Genomic DNA, 19,649 nt, shown 5'->3' on the forward strand with positions numbered 1-19,649 from the left:
TCTGTGTTATCAAGTCAACCATATATAATAAAATGTTATTCAGTCATGAAAAGACAGGAATTGTGTCATTTGTGACAGCATGGATGAACCCAGAAGACCTATGTTAAGTAAAATAAGAGACATAGAAAGACAAGTACTGCGTGATCTCATTTATATTGAAATCTAAGTTCAACTTAGAGAATAGAAGGGTTGCTGCCAGGGACTGAGGGTAGAGGAAAGATGGGAAGACACCAGTCAAAGAGTACAAACTTTCAGAATACAGAAAGTATTCTGAGTATTTCTTTCTTTTCAAAAGAAAATTTTCTTCTTCCTTCAGAAGAATGCAAACCTACACTTTAAAACTCAATTCTGGGGTTCTAATGTACAGCAGGGTGACTAGAGCTAATAATACTGTAATACTATATTATATACTTGAAATTTGCTAAGAGAGTAGATATTAAATGTTATCCCCCACCCTCAAAAAAGGTAACCATGTGAGGTGATGGATTAAGCCAATTAGCTTAATTGTGCAATTTTTTACAATGAATATATCAAGTTATCACATTTTATACCTTTAAATATATGCAATTAAAAAATATATATGCAATTTTAATTTGTCAATTATACTTCAGTAAGGCTTAGAGGAGTAAGAGAAGTTAAATTTTAGGGGGGAAAAGTCAGAATGCATTTACTTCTTTATTTATGTATTGGCTGAGCAGTGTGGTTTGTAGGATCTAATTTCCCAGATGAGGGATTGAACCCTCACCCTTAGCAGTGAAAGCATGGAGTCCTAACAACTGGATCGCCAGAATATTTTACACCATGACAGAATGCTGAAGAGGAACTCCAATGCACACATGTTGTCTATTTCAATTTTATTTTTCAAAGCATATTGTCTCTTTTTGAAGGGGCTGGGTCTCAAATGAACAGATGGGGCATGGTCTGCTGTCAACACTGCAGAGAGACTGAAAAAGCAACAGGACATGCAGATCTTATTGTATAAAGACTTGGTCGTAACTGACTGACACTCTTGCTATCTTCTTCCACTGACGGTGACCCTGCTTGACCCACAAGACAGAGAATGAGCAGCTCAGACAGGCATCAAGGCTGCCTGCTACACATGGACCGACAGCGCATGGCTGTTGTGAGCTGCAAGGAAAGACACAGAAGAATTCTCTGAAGCCAGCACAGCCACTCAGCTGTCCGTGCAAAGGACAAGGCTTGAGGCCAACAGAGCAAGAGGGACACAGCAACTGTAAGATCCACTTTCCCAGGAGGCTCTCACTTTCTTGTGGCTGGACATCCGTCCTCTGAGGACCAATGTGCCACTTCCTACACATCAGCCCTGTTCTTACTGAGGGCTTTCACCATCCTATTTGATAGAGTTGTCACTGGCCATGTCAATTGCAACCATATCCACTCTATGAAAATTTCAGAGAATGCACCGGAATGAAAAGACATCCATGGACACGTCCCTGACTGCATGCTAAACATGGCTCATACAACTTCTGGAACTAGTCTCCTGCGGGACTATGATGTCACAGACCCCAGTTACCATTTTCAGTGGGGGTAGGTCTATAACGGTAGTTAATTTTCCTCAGACCCACTTCGGAGCTGGGAAAGTTCTCAGGAGTTCCCTGAAGCTTAGCATCAAAGCTGCCCTCCCCACTGTAGAGCCACCTGATAACTGACATCCCTGGTGTTTAAACTCCTCTGTCTCCAGGGCTGCAAAGAAGGGACAATTGACACTGTCCTCCTAGTATAACCCCTCCTCAATATAAAAATCCTGAGTAGTGCATTAGAGCCTTATCCCAATGCTGTTTGAGGATCTTTAATTCAATAGCTCATCTTTAAGCCGGTTGTTATCAACTGCAAACAGGGTTTGCCTTACAGCTCAGATGGTAAAGAATTTGCCTGCAATGCCGGAGGTCCAGGTTCAATCCCTGGGTTGGAAATATCCCTTGGAGAAGGGAATGGCTCCCTACTCCAGTATTCTTGCCTGGAGAATTCCATGGACAGAGGAGCCTGACAGGTTACAGTCCACTGGGTCAAAAAGACTTTGACACAACTGGGCGACTAACATTAATATACTAGCAAATACATTATATTACATTATCAACTTGAATGAAAGTGTACCATTTTAATGAAGTCACTGCTGTTTAATGTGGGTAGATTTTGGATTTAATCTGAAATGCTAGTCATGGACCCTCTAAGTACAGAATCATTTTATCCTCATGAAAATGAAGCTATTAGGGAACAGAGGACACAGAGTAAATGAAAAGTTATGATGGAAAAAAAGTTGCTCCTATTTTCAATCCAGTCATAATAGGTGAAATTCTTAATTCTGGGGAGATAATTGGGTTGTGGAAATTCTCTAAACATTTGGCCTAAGAAGGAAACTTGGCAAAATATATCAACACCCAGTGGGATGAAGCACTTGGAGTTTTGGTAAATCACAGGTGCAAAAATTTCCACATTTCCATTGGTATTTATCAGAATTAAGCAACTACAATGTTGATTAATATGAAATTGACATTTTTTAACATCCCCTTTTCATACAGAGGAAAGGAGTATTCCAGCCTTGTGTGAATACAGCATCCATCAACACACAGAAGACATCCAACATCCTTTATCCTTTCTCACACCTGCAGCTTTAGCTAAAACAGAGACAGGGGGCAGTCTCTGCCCACCTAGAACAGGAAGGAGGAGAAGGACCCACGGATATATTTCAAACCAGTGACCCAGGAGCTTGTTTTCCTGTCTCTTCCTTAGTTAAATACACATTTCCTGCAATGCGGGAGACTGCCTGCAGTGTAGACCTGGGTTTGATCCCTGGGTCAAGAAACTCCCCTGGAGAAGGAAATGGCAACCCACTCCAGTATTCTTGCCTGCAAAATCCGATGGACAGAGGAGCCAGGCGGGCTACAGTCCATAGGGTCACAAAGAGTTGGACACGACTGAGCGACTAAACCACCACCACCATTCAGAAGACTCGCATGCCATCCTCTCAGTGCGTCCATGCCTACATCATTCCTTCGAGGACTGTAGGTCTGCATAGATGGAGGAAAAAGAGGGCTTGCTCTCTCCTATAAACTGTACCTTTAAGTCCACCACCCCTCCCCAGCAGACACACACATCCACATCTACAGTCTTGACTCTTATCTATAAACTTGAGGACAAATAAAAACTTTCCATCTCATCTTAATAGCACTCTTGTAAATGGTTCGCATAGCCTAGCAAACAGTGGGAAGACAATAAAAGCAATATTTCTGAGCCAAGCTAGAGTTTTGCTCCAGAGAGAGGAAATTGTTTCTTAAATTGCTTCAGCATTTTATTTATTTTCATAACAGAGCAAAACAATAGAAAGAGAGCTGTTTATCTGGCCCTTGGATGTCCTGTTTCTTCCCTCTCCAGCTACATTCCCCCAACTTTCAATTTAGATCACAAGGTGGCCCCAGATTGCTTTCCAGTTTCATCTTCTAACAACTGCTTGTGATGAACACTTGATTCTTCTCACTGCTTCCACCATCTCTCTTTTGCTTGGTAGCTTGTGGTTTCTGGAGAGAAAGCAGCCCTTCCCTACTCTGTATCCAGCTGGTGCCACTAGGTCTGACCTATACCCAAACTGCAGGAAAGCATCCATTCCAGACCTGACACGCAATGCTGTTAGCAGGTGGCGGGTTTGGAGGAGGTCTTTTGTTGTAGCAGCATGAGCTGACAAATACACTCCTATTGCGTGGACGCGTGGTCAGTCTCTCCAGTCGTCTCAGACTCTTTGAGACCCCCATGGACTGCAGCCCACCAGGCTCCTTTGTCCATGTGATTCTCCAGGCAAGGATACTGGAGTGGGTTGCCATGCCCTCCTCCAGGGGATCTTCTCGACCCAGGGATCAAACCCAAGTCACCTACCTCTCCCATGTCTCCTGCATTGGCAGACGGTTTCTTTACCACTAACGCCACCAGGGACTTCTCACACACTCCTGTTAGAGAAGTCTAATGCTCTTTGCCCAGGAAGGTTTCCTTCCCTCCCCCAGGGGGAGAGGAATTTTCTTGGATACAGTTTTCCCAGTACAAAGAGTCTTCACCTATGGGGACTTCCTTGGTGGTTCAGTGGCTGAGACTCCATGCTCCCAATGCAGGGGGCCTGGGTTCCATCTCTGGTCAGGGAAGAAGATCACACATGCTGCAACTAAGACTCAGCACAGCCAAATATATGCAAAAGTAAATAATATACATATTTTAATAAGTACTTGGCAATAAGGGCTTTCCCAGGTGGCTCAGTGGTCAAGAATCCAGCTACCAATGCAAGAGACACAGGACATGCAGTTTCAGTCCCTGGGTTGGGAAGATCCCCTGGAGAAGGAAATGGCAACCCGCTCCAGTGTTCTTTCCTTGATAGTTCAATGGACAGAGGAACCTGGTGGGCTACAGTCCATGGGGTCACAAAGAGTCAGACATGACTGAGCATGCGTGCGCGTGCGTGTACACACACACACACGGCAGTAATGATGTTGTTCAGTCACTCAGTTGTGTCCAACTCTTTGCCACCCCATGGACTGCAGCATGCCAAATTTCCCTGTCCTTCACTATGTCCCAGCAGAGAAGGCAACAGCACCCTACTCCAGTACTCTTGCCTGGGAAATCCCATGGACGGAGGAACCTGGTAGGCTGCAGTCCATGGGGTCACTAAGAGTCGGACACGACTGAGCAACTTCACTTTCACTTTTTACTTTCATGCATTGGAGAAGGTAATGGCAACCCACTCTAGTGTTCTTACCTGGAGAATGCCAGGGACGTGTAGCCTGGTGGGCTGCCGTCTATGGGGTCGCACAGAGTTGGACACGACTGAAGTGACTTAGCAGCACTATCTCCCAGAGTTCGCTCAAACTCATGTCCTTTAAATTGGTGATGCCATCCAACCATCTCTTCCCCTGTTGCCCCTTCTCCTGCCCTCAGTCTTTCCCACCATCAGGGTCTTTTCCAATGAGTTGGCTCTTCACCTTAGGTGGCCAGAATATTAGAGCTTCAGCTTCAGCATCAGTCTTTCCAATGAATATTGGCAATAATGTTGCCAATTCTTAAAAAACAGACGCTTCGCCTATGCCCTGGGGTCAGGGTGGGGTAGCACTTACTTCCCTTCCCCTACAAGCCTCTGGGTTTTGTTTTTCCAAGGCGTAGGTATTAGGTAGGTTTTGCTTAGGACACTTTAAGAACTTTTAAGAATAGGTACTAGGGACTTCCTTGGTGGTCCAGTGGTTAAGAATTTGTCTTGCAATGTCGGGGATATTAGTTCAGTTCCTGGTTGGGGAGCTAAGATCCCACATGCCTCAGGGCAACTAGGCCCATCAACTGCTGACCCTAAGTGCGACAATGAAAGACCCTATATGATGGAACAAAATCCTGTGTGCCACAGCTAAGACCCAACACAGTCGAATAAAGGAATAAATACTTAAAAAAAAATCACCTGTAATCTCTTAAAAAAATAAAAAAGAACTGGCTGTATGACTCACTGACAGTATAAGTGTAGAAAAAATTGCTAAAATAGATACATTTATAGGTATAACTGAATCACTTTACTATATACCTGAAACTACTAACATAACATTGTTAATCAACATTGTTGTTGTTTAGTTACTAGGTCCCGTTCAACTCTTTGTGACCCCATGGACTGTAGCCCACCAGGCTCCTCTGTCCATGGGATTTTCCAGGCAAGAATACTGGAGTGGGTTGCCATTTCCTTCTCCAGGGGATCTTCCCAACCCAGGGATCGAACCCGAGTCTCCTGCATTGGCAGGTGGATTCTTTACCACTGAGCCACCAGGGAAACCCTACTCCAATACAAAATAAGAATTAAAAAAGAAAGGAAGAAAGAAGGAAAAATTGTTTATTGTCTTTAAGACTCAATGTCTTCATCGATAAAATGAAGGAAGTCTTTCTTTCCACCTCCAGGATCATTGTGAGGATTAATTCAGATAAATACTAGAAAGCATTTAATATAGATCCTAGCACTGAGAGCACTTACATATTAAGTACTCGGTAAAAAATGTATTCTATTAGGAGGATTTTAAAATAATTCACCTACTTCTAACTGCTTCATCTTTTTTGCAATGAGCCAGTGTTTTTTAAAAGCCATCCAGTGCTTATCCATGGCAAGGAGTACTAGGCCTTTGTGTTATGGCATGCTTTTAACACTGATCAGGGCTATGTTCTGAGAACAGTGCATTCCTGGAAATGGAAAATAATTCCAAGTTTGCATAATTCTCATCTGATCCTCATAAAGAGTAGCAGGGGTATCTGATTATTAGTCAAAGTGTTATAACTACTGCAATGATTGAATTTACATGTTTTAAAGTCTGCGATTATAGGTGAATTATTACTTTTTTGGTAGAACTGCTATTTGAAAACAGGCACATCAAGAGAGCTTGTATTAATCTATTGACAGCTCACTATGATGATTAGCAAACTTTAAAGTTGTACCAGCTGTCAAATTCCATGGAAAATCTGCCTCTTAACTGACTTTGACAGAGGTTTTGATTCCAGGTGGGTTTTTTTAAATTTTTATTTTATTTATTTTGGCAGCACTGGGTCTTGGTTGCAGCATTCGAACTCTTGGTTGTGGCATGAAGGATCTACTTCCCTGACCAGGGATTGAACCTGGGTCCCCTGCATTGGGAGCACACAGTCTTAGCCACTGGACCACCAGGGAAGTCCCCTGATTCCAGGTTTAAATAACCAGAAGTTATGCTTTAAAAAGGTTTTCCTAGTTGCCCCTACACTTGGAAGATATTTCCTTCATCCCTGTTCTGTCACGAAATCACGTCCAGGAAAAGGGGGCCCTTGGATTCTCACACTCATTCCCCAGCTCTAGTGGCACCTTGAGTCTAACGAAGTCCGGAATGTTCCACCCACGTGAACTTCCACACCTCGCTTGAGGAAGTTCTCCTAGAATCAGTGTGACACTTTCAGGAGTTTCCAACTGTTCTGAGCAGCAACTTAATCTTTTCAAACAGACACACACATACACACACACTTATGTACAGACACCCACTTACACACATACACATACTTACACATAGAGACACACACAACACACTTACATACACAGATACCCACTAACATATCTATATCTACTCTCACACGCACACACATACACACACACTTATGCACTTACAAACCTACACATACACATAGAGATACACATACATACACTCACATATACAGATACCCACTTACACATCTATACCTACTCACACACACAGACACACACACACATTTTGACAACTTGAACCCTCCTCTCTTCTTGCCACTATACACTTGAGACTTGTACCCAGTGAAATTCTCCAGAAGAAGAGTATCTTTTCACACTTTAAAACGTCCATCTAAAGTTCTAGACATTGATACTATCCAAATTTGCTTAGGGTCTGGGGGAAAAAGGCCTCCTTACACTCTTCTAGTGGGGATGCAAATTTGCTTAACCTTTTGGAGGCCTCTTGACAATATCCATAGAAACTTTCAAGTGCACAGCAATCTACTTTCAGAAATATATCTAATTTATATGTTTCACCAGCCACCAAAAGTACAGGCACAAGAATATTTATTGCTGCATCATTTGAGGGAAAATGTCATTGGAGCAGGTGTTTGCATAAAGAAACATCAGCTATTCAGCAGAAATGATGAATATTTATTTGTGTAGGAACCATGGCTTCATTTCATTCCATCAACAAATATATTTATTAAGGACATATCAGAAGCCCAGAACAGTGTCTGTCATCAACATTACTTCACTCAACAGGACATATATGGTTCCTTCTCTCTTGGAGTTTATTTCTTAATGGGAAGAAGAAGATAATAAGCAATTAGCAAAGAAATAGACACAGCTATACCAGGTAGAGATAAGTACTATGAATAAGATTATAGAGTAACAGAATAGAAAATAACTAGCACTAATGTTGCCAAAATTCAGCCTCTACATACTGGAGCCAGATTAAATCTCAGAGACAAGAGTTTTGGATAAAGCAGAAAGAAATAGTTTCATGGTTTTGCCAGGCAAAGGGGGCCACAGGGGGCTAATGTCCTTTAGACTGTATCCTACTCTGTAGGAGTAGTGAGTTTTATAGTTTTCAAGGATTAGGGCGTGTCAGCTCATGGACATTCTTCTGATTGGTTGGTAATGAGGTAATTGGGAGTCAGCATCATCAACCTTCTGGTTCTAACTGGTCTGAGGTCTCCGTGCTTGTGGGCAGCAGACACTTAATTTCTCCCTCTGGGTGGGAATTTCAGTGCCTGCAAAACAGCTCAAAGAACATGGTTCAGAGTATTAGCTATAGTTCTCTAGGAAGAACTAAAGATCCTTGACTTTATTTAATGTCTAAAGTATTATTCTTTTGTCTTGCTTTATTGTTTTCCTTTCTTCCTGCATTTTCTCACTTCTCTGATTAAGTTTATTCTTTGACTAAAGATAAAAGGCAAATGGAGGACATGGGTGGGGGTCTATTCTGGGAAGGCCGTGTAGGGTCCTGCTCAGTTGCACTACAAAATAATTCATGCTAAGGCTAACTAGCAAGGAGAGCAAACCAGTCAGTCCTACAGGAAATAAACCCTGACTATTCATTGGAAGGACTGATGCTGAAGCTGAAGCACCAATACTTTGGCCACCTGATGCAAAGTGCCAACTCATTGGAAAAGACCCTGATGCTGGGAGAGATTGAGGGCAGGAGGAAAAGGGGGTGACGGAGAATGAGATGGTTGGATGGACACGAGTTTGAGCAAACACCAGGAGATAGTGAAAGACAGGGAAGCCTGGCATGCTGTGATCTATGGGGTCACAAAGAGCCAGACATGACTTAGCAACTCAACAACAACAAAAAGGCTAACCCAACTTATATTTTATATCATCTTCTAGTGGCCTGGAGAACACACCCTGAGATGATCCAGGGCATCCTCCATCTGAATAGTCTGTCAGTGGAGCCAAGATAAGGGGACGGTCTTCAGCAGTCAGAGAAGACTTCCTGAAAGAGGAGAAAAGGAATGGATTGTGGCTCTAGAAGAATCAAGGATTTCTTTAAAAGGTCCTGCAGGCAGAGGAAATCTTATTTTTATTAATCTAGTTACAAAGCTGAGCTTTTTGATTCAGAAATCTTTGTGAGGAACTAGAAATGATATTGTTCAAACTCACTTCTGGTTAAGCTGTCTGCCAGTCACAAATGAAAATTATGAGTTGACTTAAAAAGATGCCCATGTTGCATGCCGTCTTTTTTTTTGCTATTTGCATTTACATTTTCATTGATTCCAGGAACACTCCAAATCTTCCAAGATGATTGTGCTTCAATCTTTTGACTCTGCTTTCAAATATTACTGTGTATCAGATCCTTATAAAAAGACACCAAAACAATAAGGAAGCAATACTCATAAAATGCGGACATGAGCTCACAATCTAGGGGCAGAGAAGGCATTAAGCCATGACAGTAAGTCCCTTGAATATGAACAAGTTCCATTCTGAGAGCACATTTGTAAGCCCAATTTGTTCAGAAGTCCAACAAAGTTAGCTTAAGTACCCAATTAACGCAATCAGTTATATAATGCTGTGCTGTAATAGGTTTATAATGCTTATCACACAAATAATACTCTGATAGTTGGATGGCATCACCAACTCACTGGACATGAGTTTGAGTAAACTCTGGCAGTTGGTGATGGACAGGGAGGCCTGGCATGCTGCAGTCCCTGGGGTCGCAAAGAGTCGGACACGACTGAGTGACTGAACTGAACTGAACAGAATACATTTAAAAAATGCAAAAAATAAAACAGTTTTAATTTTACAGTACAGGACCTTGAAAAGTACAGTAGTACAGTACACCAGCTAGCATACAGGGGTTGGCATCAAGTGAAGAGGCAAGAAGAGTTACTGACTGGCGGAGGTGGAAGAGGTGGGGAAATTTAGAGCTGAAGGACCGACATCAGTAGGAGATGGAGGGCAAGCTGCAATGTCACCCTCCCCTGATACTGATAGAACGCTCACTGGCATCTTTGAAAGTCCACAACTTGGAGGTTCATACGTAGGGGACTTACTGTAGTTACTTGTATAAGGAGCTTATTACCATTCGGTTCAATAGTTCAGTTCTGGGAAGAAAAAGTTCAGTTAAAATGTCTTTTTGGTTAATGAGCTCCAGTGCAAGGAGGGAGTGGGAAATCCAGAGAAGGTGAAAGTCCCAGAAAAACGGGTTTGCCTTCATCTCTCAGAGGCTGAGTCATACTCAGACCAGGAACTTACAAGTCTCTGTCTATTAAAGTTTCTAGAAGCAATAGCAAAAATGACATCAAATTTTAAATACTTATAAATGTATTGTTTTTCAAACATATGCTCCCAAGTAGAACAATGGTCTTTTGACATAAAGTGATATAATTATATATAAGGTCCTATGTTGGACAGCAAGGAGATCAAATCAGTCAATCCTAAAGGAAATCAACCCTGAATATTCGTTGGAAGGACTGATGCTGAAACTGAAGCTCCAGTACTTTGACCACTTGATGCAATGAGCTGACTGGAAAAGATCCTGATGCTGGGAAGGACTGAAGGCAGGAGGAAGAAGGGGATGACAGAGGATGAGATGGTTGGATGGCATCACTGATTCAATGGACATGAACTTGGGCAAACTCCAGGAGATGGTAAAGAACAGGGAAGCCTGGCGTGCTGTAGTCCATAGGGTCACAAAGAGTTGGACATCACCTAGTGATTGAATGACAACAACAAATTTGAGTTTCAGACCTGGATAAACGTCCTATCTACCTTCTAGCTTCTCTCAAGCTCTGCACTCTTGAGTAGCCAAACCATGACTCTGGTTGAGTTATTTTCACCAAATAGATGTAATTTCAAAAGTACTGATTAGAACCAGAATCTAAAAGAGAATAAATCATCATTAAATTTAAATGGACCTGGCTCCCTGCTGGTCCAGTGACTAAGGCTCCATGCTCCCAGTGCAGAGGACCCATGTTCAATCCCTGGTCAGGGAACTAGGTTCTCCCATGCCATAACTAAGACCAGGCACAGTCAATTAAATAGATATTTAAAAAATAAAATTAAAAAAAACTAACAGTACCATCAAAGTGTAAAGACCACAGAGCATGCAGTTTCTCTAAACATCTGTCTGTGATTGATCCATAGATGAATGAAAAAGGGACAGGGTCTTCTCTGTTATAACCTACAGATGTCTGATAAGAATAAATAATGTTTACATTATCACTTTCCATTACACCATCATCCTATTACTCAATGTGGTATGTCAGTTTCAGATGCACCTCTGTAATCAATTAACAGTGAATAATTTATATTAACAGCTGTTGCCAAGTGTTTCCAGATGCTGTCTCATGGGAGGCATCTAGTACTTTTTAAAGGTTGCCGCAGGCCCATGTGAGTAACCAAATTCAGTATCTAAACGAAGGGGGTTGTCTTTTCCTTTTTCCAAATATAAAGCTATGATCAGGTCCCTCCACATGGAAAACAGAAATACCAGCTTTTACCATCAAGCTATAAACTTGCAAGACAGGACTCTTGCTGGCTACTGTGTTCAGGTCTTAGTTATGAATATAGCAGTGAGCTCCCACACCCCCTCCCTAGGGGTGGGGCACACAATTCAAGGGCTGATCATAGGTTAGACTTCATCACTTGCATGACCCAAGTCACAGGGGGGTGCCATTCAAATATGTGGATATCTTGCTTCTCTTCTGAAATGTCACTTAAGGACATGTACACGGGTGAGTGTGTGCTAAGTCTCTTCAGTCATGTCCAACTCTTTGTGACCCTATGGACTGTAGCCCACTGGCTCTTCTGTCCAGGGGATTCTCCAGGCAAGAATACTGGAGTCGGTTGCCATGCCCTCCTCCAGGGGATCTTCCCAAACCAAGTATCAAACCTGCATCTCTTATAGCAGGTAGGTTCTTTACCACTAGCACCACCTGGGAAGCCCCAAAGATATATACGCTTTCCTATTAATCAAACCAAGACTTTACCAGGAAGCCCAAGGCATCACACCATCAAAGAAAATGAGTTGCGATCTTTTGGAACTTCAGACTCCTGTGCACATCAAAACCCATTCAGTGCCTCATCTCTTTCATTCGCAAGATGACAGCTCGGTAACAGAGAAAATGTTCCAGATAACGTGTTCAGGAAGTGTCGACGGGCTGACCAAATGCAGATGGCAGATTTTCATGTTAATGAGTCTCTCTCTTGAAGTTAAAAAAAGTAGTTCTGAAGGAGGCGACTTTAGAACCATTCCGTGTCCTTGCATTACCTGACGACTTCAGGCAAAGGACTGTAGTCATCTCAGACTCGTTGAGGATGATGTAAATTGGAGAGCTTTTCCAAACATGTCAATGATTCTAATTCTGTTCTACAAAGCTTTTCAGAGTGTTCTTCACCATCCTATTTGAGGTGGCTGAGTAGGGGAGGAAAGGACGAGAAACTCATCAACTCATTGTGCTTTTTTCCCCCCCCTAATTTACAGTTTTTTGGTTTTGGCTGCACTGTGACTTATGCAAGGGTCTTAGTTCCCCAGCCTGGGATTGAACCCATGCCCCTTGCAGCAGAAGCAGGAAGTCCTAACACTGGACACCAGGGAATTTCCCATGATGCTTTTTAAATTGCCCTGGGTCATTTCAGATCTGGAAGCTAATCTGTTTCTTCCTGCAAAAGTCAGAATAAGAGTGAGTTTGCACACACACACACACACACACACACACACACACACACTGGTGAGGGGAATTTTCTTTATTGAGTTCACTGATTCAAATGCTAATGTCTTCCAGAAACATCCAACTAGACACACTCGGAAATAGTGCTCTACCAGCTCTCTGGATCTCCCTTAGCCCAGTCAAGTTGACACATCAAATTAATCATCAGGAACAGCAAAACCCAGCAGCACAGAGACGGTAGATCAGCTATCTAGTCCATTGGCTGGTGTGGAGACAGAAAATCTTACAAGAGCATCTTAGTATGTCTTCGTGCTTGTTGTGCCCTCTGTTGGAAAGTATCCGAGTATCCAGATGCTCAAGTACCTCAAGTATCCAGATGCTTCCTTATATCTTTACCTCCTTCAAATTGTTTAGTCGCTCAGTCCTATCTGACTCTTTGCAATCCCAGGCTCCTCTGTTTGTGGGATTTCCCAGGTAAGAATACTGGAGTAGGCTGTCATTTCCCTTTCCACATGATCTTCCCATCCCACGGATCGAACCCGCATCTCCTGCTTGGCAAAAAGATTCTTTACCTTTGAGCCACTGGGCTTCCCATTTGTCCAAAGACCCCTGCTTTATTTTCCTCCTCCAAACTCATCACTTGACATACTGTTTTGTATTTAAACACAAGTTTGCTGTCTGTCTCCTCCCATTAGAATGTACAAAAAAAGCAAGGGTTTTATTCACTGCTGTAATCTGGACCACTTTAAATCATAATCCTCAAGTGTTAGAATGGATCCGAATCTCCCAGAAGCTTTGTCATAATGAAGATTTGGGGTTCCCACTCCCAGAATTTCTGATGCAGTAGGTCTGGGGTGGTACCCAAAAGTCTGAATTTCTACCAAGTTCCCAGGCGATGCTGATGCTGCTGGTCCAGGAACCACACTTTGAGAACCATGACTCCAAAAATTCTTGGCACAATGTAGGTGCTCAATAAATATTCATTAAATGAATAAATGAATAAACACTCTTATCATGTCTCTTGCTTACTGATAAACCTCTGTGGTCATACCTGACAACATGTCCTCAGCACAGGCCATCTTTTCTCTGGACCTGAGTACAGGTCATACCAGGCTTTGGGAAGTCAGGGCTCCCTTCCCAGAGTCTTGGTGAAGCCCCTCCCCAACAAAGGTGCCTTGAATCTCAGCTACAGCCAATCATTCCTGTACAGATGGTTATAGCTGTGTTCTGTCTTTTTAATACCATCATCAAGATTCCCCTCAAGGAGGACTTTGCCTTTTATGTTCCAAGAGGAATATCATCACCATGCTCGTCATCAGGGAAAACAAAAAACATCCTAAATATCCAACAATAGAGAAAGAGTTAAGTAAATGATAGTTTAGCCATATGCTGGCGTATCATTCAGCCATAAAGATTATGTTTACACAGATTGTTTTAATAGCTGCAGTAAATGGTTTTTATATAATACTATAAAGAGTGACGCTGGAATAATATTCTCTTGAAAGCTCACTTCTGCTGGCATAGGTGTAGGCAACTTGTGCTGGAATGGCACATGAGTAGCAGTGACAGGGAAGCAGCAGCCTGGTAATGGGTGTCTTTGGTGGATTTGTTTTTCTTTTTAAAAAACGTTTATTTATTTTTGGCTGTGCTAGGTCTTTGTTACAACACGGGTTTTTCTCTAGTTGCAGTGAGTAGGGGCTACTCTCTAGTTGTGACGCACGGCGGGCTTCTCTTGTTGTGGAGCACAGGTTCTAGGGTGTAGCTGTGGGGCATGGACTCTAGCGCACAGCTTCCACAGTCGTGGCACACGAGCTGAGCTGTTCCACAGCATGTGGGACCTTCCCAGACCAGGGCTCTTTCCCCTGTCTCCTGCATTGGCAGGCAGATTCTTTAGCACTGTGCCACCAGGCAAGCCCTGGGTTTGGTTTTCTAATTGGAGATGGATCATTGATTGGTTGCAGGGAAAGCAAGCAATGATGGGGACAGAGTGGCATGGCATGTGTTTCCCACCTAGCCTCTGGACTGGATTTCTGTTTCTCTATTTTAGGGGTCCCCAACCTCCGGGAAGTAATGCCTCATGATCTGAGATGGAGCTGATGTAATAATAACAGAAATAGAGAGGTGGGAGGGAGGTCCAAGAGGGAGGGGACATATGTACACCTACGGCTAATTCATGTTGATGTATGGCAGAAATCAAACCAATATTGTAAAGCAATCATCTTTCAATTAAAAATAATAAAAAATAATAGAAATAAAAAGCACAGTAAATATAATGCTCTTGAATCATCTCCAAACCACTTCCCACCAACCCCCGTCTGTGGGAAAATTATCTTCCACAAAACCGATCCCTGGTGCCAAAAATATTGGGGACCACTGCTCCATTTAGAAGACAGAAGACCAATTTCATAACATCAAAGCAATAGTTAACAGTTATTAAGCCCTAACCATATGCTGGGCACAGCACTGTTTTATGATCTATGCATGTATGCATGTGTTAATTACATTTCATTGATTCAGGGAGCCAATTAGTTCAAGAAATAAATGGAACAGTTTTTATGAAACACATGTGTAGCTGTGGGAACAAACAGGGCTGTGTTCATCATATTCATTCATGTGGATTTGCTAGTTAGAAAAAAAAAGATCTCTCTCTTGTGACATTTATATTCTGGTTAGGGGGAGGTGATAAATAATAAGTAAGCAAATTATAAAGAATACTGGAAAGCAGTAAGTGTTATAAAAATACCTAGTAAGGCGGGTCAAGAGGGTTGAATACATTGAGGTGATTTTAAATAAAAGGAAAAATATACAAGAAAATGATACCCCTTTTGAAAAATTATAGCTGTTGTCTCTAGGAGGATAATTCTATTTTATTTCAGAGTGGTTTTCTAAATAACCCACAACATGGTATATTAAGGACTTATTCTCTAAGACTAACATTTTTCAGAGAAGCCACAGGATGAAATAGAAATGGTTAGCCATATCTGGGCACAGAATATAGCTCTTCTACTTACTAGCTGAACCACCATAATTAGCATTAATTTTTCTCCTCTTTAACAAGGGGAGCTATTTAAAGATTAAATGATACAGCATTTGCTTGTCCATGAGAAATTCTTTTATCTACAGTTAATAAAACCTGACCATAGTAACTTAAATAATGTGCTGTGCTTAGTCAGTCAGTTGTGTCCAACTCTTTGCAACCCCATAGCGACTTTCACTTCACTTCACTTTACTTCAGGGGCTTAATGATGTCTGGACAAAAGTTTTCATTTTTTTGGTCATTTGACTCAAAGTCACAAGATGGCTTCTGCAGCTCTAGTCATCACAGCTGTGTCCATAGCAAGAAGAAAAAGAAAGACAGAAGGGACGGGTTGATGATGAGCAAAACAAATGCTTTTTACAAAACCCTACAGAAGAGTTCTACTTCGACCACATTGACTAGGATTTGGCCACTGCAACACAAAGATGATCAGGAGAGCGAGTTATGTAATGGATGCTACATTATCCAATAACTACTTTTTCCCACCTTAAACACAAAAGCACTGTGCCCAGGACATAGGTGTGTGTGTGTGTGTGTGTGTGTGTGTGTGTGTGTGTGTGTGTGTGTGTACACATGTACGCACTCAGCCATGTCCAATTTCTTGCAACCCCATCGAAATGGAGCCTTCCAGGCTCCACTGTCCATGGAATTTCCCAGGCAAGAATGCTGGAGTGAGTTGCCATTTCCTACTCCAGAGGGTCTTCCAGACCTAGGGACTTAACTCAAGTCTATTGCATCTCCTGAATTGGCAGGTGGATTCTTTAACACTGAGCCACCTGGAAAGCCCATACATAGGAGGCCATCTGTAAATGCTGGCTACTACTATTACCAAATATTTTTAAAGAGTTATTGAAAAGCAGAGACATTACTTTGCCCACAAAGATCCATCTAGTCAAGGCTATAGTTTTTCCTGTGGTCATGTATGGATGTGAGAGTTGGACTGTGAAGAAAGCTGAGCTCCAAAGAATTGATGCTTTTGAACTGTGGTATTGGAGAAGACTCTTGAGTGGTCCTCGAACTGCAAGGAGATCCAACCAGTCCATTCTGAAGGAGATCAGCCCTGGGATTTCTTTGGAAGAAATGATGCTAAAGCTGAAACTCAAGTACTTTGGCCACCTCATGCAAAGAGTTGACTCATTGGAAAAGACTTTGATGCTGGGAGGGATTGGGGGCAGGAGGAGAAGGGGATAACAGAGGATGAGATGGCTGGATGGCATCACTGACTCAATGGGCATGAGTTTGAGTGAACTCTGGAAGCTGGTGATGGACAGGGAGGCCTGGCGTGCTACGATTCATGGGGTCGCAAAGAGTCAGACATGATTGAGTGACTAAACTGCACTGAACTGAACCTTTGCTTTTAGAAAGACAGTTTGGGGTACCATGCTTAAGGAAACACTATCTCTTCTCTGTATCCCCAGTGCAGCTGGTTACCATTATTATTTTCTAGTTAGCAACACTTGATAATATGTAGGCTTTGTTCAATGTGCTCACACTCCAGTTTTCATCAGCTGAAGCCATTTTCCCACGGATGTCCACCTGCACTGCTTAGCTAGGAATATTTGGGGTTAATTCACTAGAAGCCAAGTGGTTCTTGAGGGCTCCCAAAGGAGATTCAACTCAGAAAGTCCCCCCATTTCTACCACCCAGAGGATCAGCCAACCCATAAACAGCAGTGGGGACAGAATCACGCTACTAAAGTAGCCTGTTGAGTCACAGGCAGCAGATCTGTCTGCATCTTTGACACCAATCTGGTCCACACATCACCTCCTCTCAGGTGGAGAGTTGAAGAACCCCTAATTGCCTTCCTGATGGGTCTCATGTCTGTGCTGGAGCAACTGTTTTCAATAATGAAATGAATCATGTGACCCTCCCATTTAAAAGCCTTCAACAACACTGCATTATTTTTTTTTAATATTTATTTATTTGGCTGTGGCGGGTCTTAGTTGGAGCACATGGGGCCTCCCATTTTTGTTTGGGGCATGTAGGATCTTTGGTTGTGGTATGTGAACTCTCTGTTGCGACGTGTGTGATCTACTTCTCTGACCAGGGATGGAACCCAGGCTCCCTGCTTTGGGAGTGCAGAGTCTTAGCCACTGGACCACCAGGGAAGTCCCTGCATTAATTTTTTTAGTTGACTTATAACATCATATTGATTGTAGGTGTACAATGTGATGGTTTGATATTTGCATAAATTGTGAAATGATGACTACTATGAGTTTAATTTACAGTTAAACTATAAAAAGTAGTTATAATTTTTTGTATCCAGCATCTCACATAGTTAAATTTTTTCCTTGTGATGAGAGCTTTCAAGATTTCTTTCCTTAGCAACTTTCAAATATACAACACGGTGTTATTAATTATAGTAACCTTGCTATATCTTATGTGCCCCAAATATATTTCTCTTATAACTGAAAGTTTGGACCTTTTGAACCCATTCTTTATGGAATTGCTTAAACACAGATTTTATCGTAAATGCAATGGGAGAGTAAGATAGGGATTAAAGAATGCAAAATGATTTGTTGTTCAAACTGTCCACGTTAATCCAACCATGTACTATAGCACCTCCCCACAGGATACTCTGAGGATTCAGACAAGGCAGTGAATGTAACAAACTCATTACCTAAAGAAAAACAAGACATAAAATTATGTATATATATTAATATATTATGGTACATATTATATATTATAATTTAATATCATATATACACATGCATGCTTATGCATACTAAGTCGCTTCTGTCCTATCTGACTCTTTGCTACCCTATGAACTGTAGGCTGCTGGGCTCCCCTGTCCATGTGATTCTCCAGGCAAGAATACTGGAGTGGGTTGCCACGCCCTCCTCCAGGGGATCTTCCCCACTCAGGGATCTAACCCACATGTCTTATGTAAAGAATCTAAAGAGTGGTCCCTGGCGGCCTTCTGATACCCAACCCCAGCTCACTTCTCATCTTTCTCTGTGGCCCCCTCCTCCCGCCCTTGACACAGCCACTGGGGTTATCTATCCCGCAGACGCACAGCAACTTTCGGCCTCCAGGAAAGGTGGTCTGGTTTTCCTACGCCTTCACACTCCTGAGCACACAGACTTGATTGACATTGCTGATTGACTTGGAGAAGAAAGTGAAATGGGTGGAGAAAGTTTGTTTTGGGCCGTTTCGGGAAGCCTTTAAGCGGGTCACACGTAGGAGCCGGTGGCAGCTGCCAGCGCACACGGGGCACCGAAAGCCCAGGAGCCATGATTCTTCCCTGCAATTCTTCAGTCTTGGCAGCGAGGCCTGGATGCTGATTAAGTAGCTAATTCGGGAAAATTAAAGACGCTCCAGAACCTTCATCTTGGCGGCGTCTTTTCTCCAGACGCCAGGGCAGTGGAGCGCCTGCCTCTGCAGGTGACACGGATGTCGATCCCTGGCCAAGAGATGGAAGGTGAACAGATGGAAGGAACTCACTGATGGGGCCTCTCTCTTCCTCACCCCTCCCATGATACAAATTTAGTGTAAGGAGGAATAAATAAAAATCTCTATTCGAATGAAGCAGCAAAGACGCTTTCAAAACGGCATTCGTCAAGTGAGCTGTTCAGTAAGCCATAAGCGCTGCACCAGGGGCAGAGAGGAGCACGCGGCAGGGTCTTTGGTGACGCCCTGATGCCCGGAACCACCTCCGTCACCTGTCATTCCCCGCGCGCTGGGGCGAGGACCTGGATCGTGAGTACCTTCAGCCTCACCCTTCATTCATTTCAGCCATGCACCCTCTGCCTGGCAAAGAGAGGAAGGAACCCAGCGCACCGAAAGCTTATATATCATTGAACTAAGATTTCTTGACCCTCTATCAGCTGAGAGCAGACTGTAGCAGTGACCCAAGTGCATGAACTCCTGCCTTCACAGGGCTTAATTCTTGCGTAATATCTAGAAAGAAAAATGGGCAAATGGAATGCTTTCATAATACCTTCATTCC

At 42.7% G+C, this 19,649-nt stretch overlaps 1 non-coding gene across 1 annotated transcript; it reads right to left on the reverse strand.

The window, feature by feature from the left end:
- Positions 1 to 6,612: 6,612 nt before the first annotated feature.
- On the reverse strand, positions 6,613 to 6,685 carry TRNAG-CCC (transfer RNA glycine (anticodon CCC)). The gene has a single exon. It is a non-coding gene; the product is annotated as a tRNA-Gly (tRNA).
- Positions 6,686 to 19,649: the final 12,964 nt, after the last annotated feature.

This window comes from Ovis aries, chromosome 17, assembly GCF_016772045.2.
Source record: "Ovis aries strain OAR_USU_Benz2616 breed Rambouillet chromosome 17, ARS-UI_Ramb_v3.0, whole genome shotgun sequence".
Taxonomy (NCBI): domain Eukaryota; kingdom Metazoa; phylum Chordata; class Mammalia; order Artiodactyla; family Bovidae; genus Ovis; species Ovis aries.